This window comes from Spermophilus citellus (assembly GCF_964194105.1).
Source record: "Spermophilus citellus genome assembly, contig: SCAFFOLD_53, whole genome shotgun sequence".
In the NCBI taxonomy this organism is placed as follows: Eukaryota; Metazoa; Chordata; class Mammalia; order Rodentia; family Sciuridae; genus Spermophilus; species Spermophilus citellus.
In genome coordinates, this window is record NW_027672727.1 from 1781686 (window position 1) to 1792637 (window position 10952).

Sequence of the window (10952 nt, forward strand, 5' to 3'; positions counted from 1 at the left end):
CCAATCCCACTTGGCTCACCAAATTTCGTTCTTCTAGGTTAAACCGTTCATTGGCAGTAACAGTTTTAATTTTTAGGTTTCACTCTGTTTTCTCCTATATGGATACATGTAGTTGGAACTCTAAATCAAACACGGTTTGTGCTAGCTCTTTGAAAATTGACACAATAAAGTAGCTCCAAGTTCTATCTCTATGGTTTGTTTCCTATTGATGTAGCCCTAAGCAGAGATTGGCGCAAATCACTTTCATGGAAAGGGGTTGCCAATCTTCCAAAAAACTGCTAGTTTCCTGAAATCTCAGCACACATTTTTTCACCCAATCTTGATGACACTTTCAGGTAATGATCAGTACCCCAATCCCACTTGGCTCACCAAATTTCGTTCTTCTAGGTTAAACCGTTCGTTGGCAGTAACAGTTTTAATTTTTAGGTTTCACTCTGTTTTCTCCTATATGGACACATGTAGTTGGAACTCTAAATCAAACACGGTTTGTGCTAGCTCTTTGAAACTTGACACAATAAAGTAGCTCCAAGTTCTATCTCTATGGTTTGTTTCCTATTGATGTAGCCCTAAGCAGAGACTGGCGCAAATCACTTTCATGGAAAGGGGTTGCCAATCTTCCAAAAAACTGCGAGTTTCCTGAAATCTCAGCACACATTTTTTCACCCAATCTTGATGACACTTTCAGGTAATGATCAGCACCCCAATCCCACTTGGCTCACCAAATTTCGTTCTTCTAGGTTAAACCATTCGTTGGCAGTAACAGTTTTAATTTTTAGGTTTCACTCTGTTTTCTCCTATATGGATACATGTAGTTGGAACTCTAAATCAAACACGGTTTGTGCTAGCTCTTTGAAACTTGACACAATAATGTAGCTCCAAGTTCTATCTCTATGGTTTGTTTCCTATTGATGTAGCCCTAAGCAGAGACTGGCGCAAATCACTTTCATGGAAAGGGGTTGACAATCTTCCAAAAAACTGCGAGTTTCCTGAAATCTCAGCACACATTTTTTCACCCAATCTTGATGACACTTTCAGGTATTGATCAGCACCCCAATCCCACTTGGCTCACCAAATTTAGTTCTTCTAGGTTAAACCGTTCGTTGGCAGTAACAGTTTTAACTTTTAGGTTTCACTCTGTTTTCTCCTATATGGATACATGTAGTTGGAACTCTAAATCAAACACGGTTTGTGCTAGCTCTTTGAAACTTGACACAATAAAGTAGCTCCATGTTCTATCTCTATGGTTTGTTTCCTATTGATGTAGCCCTAAGCAGAGACTGGCGCAAATCACTTTCATGGAAAGGGGTTGACAATCTTCCAAAAAACTACGAGTTTCCTGAAATCTCAGCACACATTTTTTCCCCCAATCTTGATGACACTTTCAGGTAATGATCAGTACCCCAATCCCACTTGGCTCACCAAATTTCGTTCTTCTAGGTTAAACCGTTCATTGGCAGTAACAGTTTTAATTTTTAGGTTTCACTCTGTTTTCTCCTATATGGATACATGTAGTTGGAACTCTAAATCAAACACGGTTTGTGCTAGCTCTTTGAAAATTGACACAATAAAGTAGCTCCAAGTTCTATCTCTATGGTTTGTTTCCTATTGATGTAGCCCTAAGCAGAGATTGGCGCAAATCACTTTCATGGAAAGGGGTTGCCAATCTTCCAAAAAACTGCTAGTTTCCTGAAATCTCAGCACACATTTTTTCACCCAATCTTGATGACACTTTCAGGTAATGATCAGTACCCCAATCCCACTTGGCTCACCAAATTTCGTTCTTCTAGGTTAAACCGTTCGTTGGCAGTAACAGTTTTAATTTTTAGGTTTCACTCTGTTTTCTCCTATATGGACACATGTAGTTGGAACTCTAAATCAAACACGGTTTGTGCTAGCTCTTTGAAACTTGACACAATAAAGTAGCTCCAAGTTCTATCTCTATGGTTTGTTTCCTATTGATGTAGCCCTAAGCAGAGACTGGCGCAAATCACTTTCATGGAAAGGGGTTGCCAATCTTCCAAAAAACTGCGAGTTTCCTGAAATCTCAGCACACATTTTTTCACCCAAACTTGATGACACTTTCAGGTAATGATCAGCACCCCAATCCCACTTGGCTCACCAAATTTCGCTCTTCTAGGTTAAACCGTTCGTTGGCAGTAACAGTTTTAACTTTTAGGTTTCACTCTGTTTTCTTCTATATGGATACATGTAGTTGGAACTCTAAATCAAACACGGTTTGTGCTAGCTCTTTGAAACTTGACACAATAAAGTAGCTCCAAGTTCTATCTCTATGGTTTGTTTCCTATTGATGTAGCCCTAAGCAGAGACTGGCGCAAATCACTTTCATGGAAAGGGGTTGCCAATCTTCCAAAAAACTGCGAGTTTATTGAAATCTCAGCACACATTTTTTCGCCCAATCTTGATGACACTTTCAGGTAATGATCAGTACCCCAATCCCACTTGGCTCACCAAATTTCGTTCTTCTAGGTTAAACCATTCGTTGGCAGTAACAGTTTTAATTTTTAGGTTTCACTCTGTTTTCTCCTATATGGATACATGTAGTTGGAACTCTAAATCAAACACGGTTTGTGCTAGCTCTTTGAAACTTGACACAATAAAGTAGCTCCAAGTTCTATCTCTATGGTTTGTTTCCTATTGATGTAGCCCTAAGCAGAGACTGGCGCAAATCACTTTCATGGAAAGGGGTTGCCAATCGTCTAAAAAACTGCGAGTTTCCTGAAATCTCAGCACACATTTTTTCACCCAATCTTGATGACACTTTCAGGTAATGATCAGTACCCCAATCCCACTTGGCTCACCAAATTTCGTTCTTCTAGGTTAAACCGTTCGTTGGCAGTAACAGTTTTAATTTTTAGGTTTCACTCTGTTTTCTCCTATATGGACACATGTAGTTGGAACTCTAAATCAAACACGGTTTGTGCTAGCTCTTTGAAACTTGACACAATAAAGTAGCTCCAAGTTCTATCTCTATGGTTTGTTTCCTATTGATGTAGCCCTAAGCAGAGACTGGCGCAAATCACTTTCATGGAAAGGGGTTGACAATCTTCCAAAAAACTAAGAGTTTCCTGAAATCTCAGCACACATTTTTTCACCCAATCTTGATGACACTTTCAGGTAATGATCAGCACCCCAATCCCACTTGGCTCACCAAATTTCGTTCTTCTAGGTTAAACCGTTCGTTGGCAGAAACAGTTTTAACTTTTATGTTTTACTCTGTTTTCTCCTATATGGATACATGTAGTTGGAACTCTAAATCAAACACGGTTTGTTCTAGCTCTTTGAAATTTGACCCAATAAAGTAGCTCCAAGTTCTATCTCTATGGTTTGTTTCCTATTGATGTAGCCGTAAGCAGAGACTGGCGCAAATCACTTTCATTGAAAGGGGTTGCCAATCTTCCAAAAAACTAAGAGTTTCCTGAAATCTCAGCACACATTTTTTTCACCCAATCTTGATGACACTTTCAGGTAATGATCAGTACCCCAATCCCACTTGGTTCACAAAATTTCGTTCTTCTAGGTTAAACCGTTCGTTGGCAGTAACAGTTTTAATTTTTAGGTTTCACTCTGTTTTCTCCTATATGGACACATGTAGTTGGAACTCTAAATCAAACACGGTTTGTGCTAGCTCTTTGAAACTTGACACAATAAAGTAGCTCCAAGTTCTATCTCTATGGTTTGTTTCCTATTGATGTAGCCCTAAGCAGAGACTGGCGCAAATCACTTTCATGGAAAGGGGTTGCCAATCTTCCAAAAAACTGCGAGTTTCCTGAAATCTCAGCACACATTTTTTCACCCAATCTTGATGACACTTTCAGGTAATGATCAGTACCACAATCCCACTTGGCTCACCAAATTTCGTTCTTCTAGGTTAAACCGTTCGTTGGCAGTAACAGTTTTAATTTTTAGGTTTCACTCTGTTTTCTCCTATATGGATACATGTAGTTGGAACTCTAAATCAAACACGGTTTTTGCTAGCTCTTTGAAACTTGACACAATAAAGTAGCTCCAAGCTCTATCTCTATGGTTTGTTTCCTATTGATGTAGCCCTAAGCAGAGACTGGCGCAAATCACTTTCATTTAAAGGGGTTGCCAAGCTTCCAAAAAACTACGAGTTTCCTGAAATCTCAGCACACATTTTTTCACGCAATCTTGATGACACTTTCAGGTAATGATCAGTACAACAAATCCCACTTGGGTCACCAAGTTTCATTCCTCTAGGTTAAACTGTTCGTTGGCAGTAACAGTTTTAATTTTTAGGTTTCACTGTGTTTTCTCCTATATGGATACATGTAGTTGGAACTCTAAATCAAACACGGTTTGTGCTAGCTCTTTGAAACTTGACACAATAAAGTAGCTCCATGTTCTATCTCTATGGTTTGTTTCCTATTGATGTAGCCCTAAGCAGAGACTGGCGCAAATCACTTTCATGGAAAGGGGTTGACAATCTTCCAAAAAACTAAGAGTTTCCTGAAATCTCAGCACACATTTTTCCCCAATCTTGATGACACTTTCAGGTAATGATCAGCACCCCAATCCCACTTGGCTCACCAAATTTCATTCTTCTAGGTTAAACCGTTCGTTGGCAGTAACAGTTTTAATTTTTAGGTTTCACTCTGTTTTCTCCTATATGGATACATGTAGTTGGAACTCTAAATCAAACACGGTTTGTGCTAGCTCTTTGAAACTTGACACAATAAAGTAGCTCCAAGTTCTATCTCTATTGTTTGTTTCCTATTGATGTAGCCCTAAGCAGAGACTGGCGCAAATCACTTTCATGGAAAGGGGTTGACAATCTTCCAAAAAACTAAGAGATTACTGAAATCTCAGCACACATTTTTTCACCCAATCTTGATGACACTTTCAGGTAATGATCAGCACCCCAATCCCACTTGGCTCACCAAATTTAGTTCTTCTAGGTTAAACCGTTCGTTGGCAGTAACAGTTTTAACTTTTAGGTTTCACTCTGTTTTCTCCTATATAGATACATGTAGTTGGAACTCTAAATCAAACACGGTTTGTGCTAGCTCTTTGAAACTTGACACAATAAAGTAGCTCCAAGTTCTATCTCTATGGTTTGTTTCCTATTGATGTAGCCATAAGCAGAGACTGGCGCAAATCACTTTCATGGAAAGGGGTTGACAAGCTTCCAAAAAACTACGAGTTTCCTGAAATCTCAGCACACATTTTTTCACCCAAACTTGATGACACTTTCAGGTAATGATCAGCACCCCAATCCCCCTTGGCTCACCAAATTTCGTTCTTCTAGGTTAAACCGTTCGTTGGCAGTAACAGTTTTAATTTTTAGGTTTCACTCTGTTTTCCCCTATATGGATACATGTAGTTGGAACTCTAAATCAAACACGGTTTGTGCTAGCTCTTTGAAACTTGACACAACAAAGTAGCTCCAAGTTCTATCTCTATGGTTTGTTTCCTATTGATGTAGCCCTAAGCAGAGACTGGCGCAAATCACTTTCATGGAAAGGGCTTGCCAGGCTTCCAAAAAACTACGAGTTTCCTGCAATCTCAGCACACATTTTTTCACCCAATTTTGATGACACTTTCAGGTAATGATCAGTACAACACATCCCACTCTGGTCACCAAGTTTCTTTCTTTTAGGTTAAACCGTTCTTTGGCGTTAACAGTTTTAATTTTTAGGTTTCACTCTGTTTTCTCCTATATGGATACATGTAGTTGGAACTCTAAATCAAACACGGTTTGTGCTAGCTCTTTGAAACTTGACACAATAAAGTAGCTCTAAGTTCTATCTCTATGGTTTGTTTCCTATTGATGTAGCCCTAAGAAGAGACTGGCGCAAATCACTTTCATGGAAAGGGGTTGCCAATCTTCCAAAAACTGCGAGTTTCCTGAAATCTCAGCACACATTTTTTCACCCAATCTTGATGACACTTTCAGGTAATGATCAGTACCCCAATCCCACTTGGCTCACCAAATTTCGTTCTTCTAGGTTAAACCGTTCGTTGGCAGTAACAGTTTTAATTTTTAGGTTTCACTCTGTTTTCTCCTATATGGATACATGTAGTTGGAACTCTAAATCAAACACGGTTTGTGCTAGCTCTTTGAAACTTGACAGAATAAAGTAGCTCCAAGTTCTATCTCTATGGTTTGTTTCCTATTGATGTAGCCCTAAGCAGAGATTGGCGCAAATCACTTTCATGGAAAGGGGTTGACAATCTTCCAAAAAACTGCTAGTTTCCTGAAATCTCAGCACACATTTTTTCACCCAATCTTGATGACACTTTCAGGTAATGATCAGTACCCCAATCCCACTTGGCTCACCAAATTTCGTTCTTCTAGGTTAAACCGTTCGTTGGCAGTAACAGTTTTAATTTTTAGGTTTCACTCTGTTTTCTCCTATATGGACACATGTAGTTGGAACTCTAAATCAAACACGGTTTGTGCTAGCTCTTTGAAACTTGACACAATAAAGTAGCTCCAAGTTCTATCTCTATGGTTTGTTTCCTATTGATGTAGCCCTAAGCAGAGACTGGCGCAAATCACTTTCATGGAAAGGGGTTGCCAATCTTCCAAAAAACTGCGAGTTTCCTGAAATCTCAGCACACATTTTTTCACCCAATCTTGATGACACTTTCAGGTAATGATCAGCACCCCAATCCCACTTGGCTCACCAAATTTCGCTCTTCTAGGTTAAACCGTTCGTTGGCAGTAACAGTTTTAACTTTTAGGTTTCACTCTGTTTTCTCCTATATGGATACATGTAGTTGGAACTCTAAATCAAACACGGTTTGTGCTAGCTCTTTGAAACTTGACACAATAAAGTAGCTCCAAGTTCTATCTCTATGGTTTGTTTCCTATTGATGTAGCCCTAAGCAGAGACTGGCGCAAATCACTTTCATGGAAAGGGGTTGCCAATCTTCCAAAAAACTGCGAGTTTATTGAAATCTCAGCACACATTTTTTCGCCCAATCTTGATGACACTTTCAGGTAATGATCAGTACCCCAATCCCACTTGGCTCACCAAATTTCGTTCTTCTAGGTTAAACCATTCGTTGGCAGTAACAGTTTTAATTTTTAGGTTTCACTCTGTTTTCTCCTATATGGATACATGTAGTTGGAACTCTAAATCAAACACGGTTTGTGCTAGCTCTTTGAAACTTGACACAATAAAGTAGCTCCAAGTTCTATCTCTATGGTTTGTTTCCTATTGATGTAGCCCTAAGCAGAGACTGGCGCAAATCACTTTCATGGAAAGGGGTTGCCAATCGTCTAAAAAACTGCGAGTTTCCTGAAATCTCAGCACACATTTTTTCACCCAATCTTGATGACACTTTCAGGTAATGATCAGTACCCCAATCCCACTTGGCTCACCAAATTTCGTTCTTCTAGGTTAAACCGTTCGTTGGCAGTAACAGTTTTAATTTTTAGGTTTCACTCTGTTTTCTCCTATATGGACACATGTAGTTGGAACTCTAAATCAAACACGGTTTGTGCTAGCTCTTTGAAACTTGACACAATAAAGTAGCTCCAAGTTCTATCTCTATGGTTTGTTTCCTATTGATGTAGCCCTAAGCAGAGACTGGCGCAAATCACTTTCATGGAAAGGGGTTGCCAATCTTCCAAAAAACTGCGAGTTTCCTGAAATCTCAGCACACATTTTTTCACCCAATCTTGATGACACTTTCAGGTAATGATCAGCACCCCAATCCCACTTGGCTCACCAAATTTCGTTCTTCTAGGTTAAACCGTTCGTTGGCAGAAACAGTTTTAACTTTTATGTTTTACTCTGTTTTCTCCTATATGGATACATGTATTTGGAACTCTAAATCAAACACGGTTTGTTCTAGCTCTTTGAAATTTGACCCAATAAAGTAGCTCCAAGTTCTATCTCTATGGTTTGTTTCCTATTGATGTAGCCGTAAGCAGAGACTGGCGCAAATCACTTTCATTGAAAGGGGTTGCCAATCTTCCAAAAAACTAAGAGTTTCCTGAAATCTCAGCACACATTTTTTTCACCCAATCTTGATGACACTTTCAGGTAATGATCAGTACCCCAATCCCACTTGGTTCACAAAATTTCGTTCTTCTAGGTTAAACCGTTCGTTGGCAGTAACAGTTTAAATTTTTAGGTTTCACTCTGTTTTCTCCTATATGGATACATGTAGTTGGAACTCTAAATCAAACACGGTTTGTGCTAGCTCTTTGAAACTTGACACAATAAAGTAGCTCCAAGTTCTATCTCTATGGTTTGTTTCCTATTGATGTAGCCCTAAGCAGAGACTGGCGCAAATCACTTTCATGGAAAGGGGTTGCCAATCTTCCAAAAAACTGCGAGTTTCCTGAAATCTCAGCACACATTTTTTCACCCAATCTTGATGACACTTTCAGGTAATGATCAGTACAACAATCCCACTTGGCTCACCAAATTTCGTTCTTCTAGGTTAAACCGTTCGTTGGCAGTAACAGTTTTAATTTTTAGGTTTCACTCTGTTTTCTCCTATATGGATACATGTAGTTGGAACTCTAAATCAAACACGGTTTTTGCTAGCTCTTTGAAACTTGACACAATAAAGTAGCTCCAAGCTCTATCTCTATGGTTTGTTTCCTATTGATGTAGCCCTAAGCAGATACTGGCGCAAATCACTTTCATTTAAAGGGGTTGCCAAGCTTCCAAAAAACTACGAGTTTCCTGAAATCTCAGCACACATTTTTTCACGCAATCTTGATGACACTTTCAGGTAATGATCAGTACAACAAATCCCACTTGGGTCACCAAGTTTCATTCCTCTAGGTTAAACTGTTCGTTGGCAGTAACAGTTTTAATTTTTAGGTTTCACTGTGTTTTCTCCTATATGGATACATGTAGTTGGAACTCTAAATCAAACACGGTTTGTGCTAGCTCTTTGAAACTTGACACAATAAAGTAGCTCCATGTTCTATCTCTATGGTTTGTTTCCTATTGATGTAGCCCTAAGCAGAGACTGGCGCAAATCACTTTCATGGAAAGGGGTTGACAATCTTCCAAAAAACTAAGAGTTTCCTGAAATCTCAGCACACATTTTTCCCCCAATCTTGATGACACTTTCAGGTAATGATCAGCACCCCAATCCCACTTGGCTCACCAAATTTCATTCTTCTAGGTTAAACCGTTCGTTGGCAGTAACAGTTTTAATTTTTAGGTTTCACTCTGTTTTCTCCTATATGGATACATGTAGTTGGAACTCTAAATCAAACACGGTTTGTGCTAGCTCTTTGAAACTTGACACAATAAAGTAGCTCCAAGTTCTATCTCTATTGTTTGTTTCCTATTGATGTAGCCCTAAGCAGAGACTGGCGCAAATCACTTTCATGGAAAGGGGTTGACAATCTTCCAAAAAACTAAGAGATTACTGAAATCTCAGCACACATTTTTTCACCCAATCTTGATGACACTTTCAGGTAATGATCAGCACCCCAATCCCACTTGGCTCACCAAATTTAGTTCTTCTAGGTTAAACCGTTCGTTGGCAGTAACAGTTTTAACTTTTAGGTTTCACTCTGTTTTCTCCTATATAGATACATGTAGTTGGAACTCTAAATCAAACACGGTTTGTGCTAGCTCTTTGAAACTTGACACAATAAAGTAGCTCCAAGTTCTATCTCTATGGTTTGTTTCCTATTGATGTAGCCCTAAGCAGAGACTGGCGCAAATCACTTTCATGGAAAGGGGTTGACAAGCTTCCAAAAAACTACGAGTTTCCTGAAATCTCAGCACACATTTTTTCACCCAAACTTGATGACACTTTCAGGTAATGATCAGCACCCCAATCCCCCTTGGCTCACCAAATTTCGTTCTTCTAGGTTAAACCGTTCGTTGGCAGTAACAGTTTTAATTTTTAGGTTTCACTCTGTTTTCTCCTATATGGATACATGTAGTTGGAACTCTAAATCAAACACTGTTTGTGCTAGCTCTATGAAACTTGACACAATAAAGTAGCTCCAAGTTCTATCTCGTGGTTTGTTTCCTATTGATGTAGCCCTAAGCAGAGACTGGCGCAAATCACTTTCATGGAAAGGGGTTGCCAATCTTCCAAAAAACTGCTAGTTTCCTGAAATCTCAGCACACATTTTTTCACACCATCTTGATGACACTTTCAGGTAATGATCAGTACCCCAATCCCACTAGGCTCACCAAATTTCGTTCTTCTAGGTTAAACCGTTTGTTGGCAGTAACAGTTTTAACTTTTAGGTTTCACTCTGTTTTCTCCTATATGGATACATGTAGTTGGAACTCTAAATCAAACATGGTTTGTGCTAGCTCTTTGAAACTTGACACAATAAAGTAGCTCCAAGTTCTATCTCTATGGTTTGTTTCCTATTGATGTAGCCCTAAGCAGAGACTGGCGCAAATCACTTTCATGGAAAGGGCTTGCCAGGCTTCCAAAAAACTACGAGTTTCCTGAAATCTCAGCACACATTTTTTCACCCAATCTTGATGACACTTTCAGGTAATGATCAGTACAACACATCCCACTTGGGTCACCAAGTTTCTTTCTTTTAGGTTAAACCGTTCTTTGGCGTTAACAGTTTTAATTTTTAGGTTTCACTCTGTTTTCTCCTATATGGATACATGTAGTTGGAACTCTAAATCAAACACGGTTTGTGCTAGCTCTTTGAAACTTGACACAATAAAGTAGCTCTAAGTTCTATCTCTATGGTTTGTTTCCTATTGATGTAGCCCTAAGAAGAGACTGGCGCAAATCACTTTCATGGAAAGGGGTTGCCAATCTTCCAAAAACTGCAAGTTTCCTGAAATCTCAGCACACATTTTTTCACCCAATCTTGATGACACTTTCAGGTAATGATCAGTACCCCAATCCCACTTGGCTCACCAAATTTCGTTCTTCTAGGTTAAACCGTTCGTTGGCAGTAACAGTTTTAATTTTTAGGTTTCACTCTGTTTTCTCCTATATGG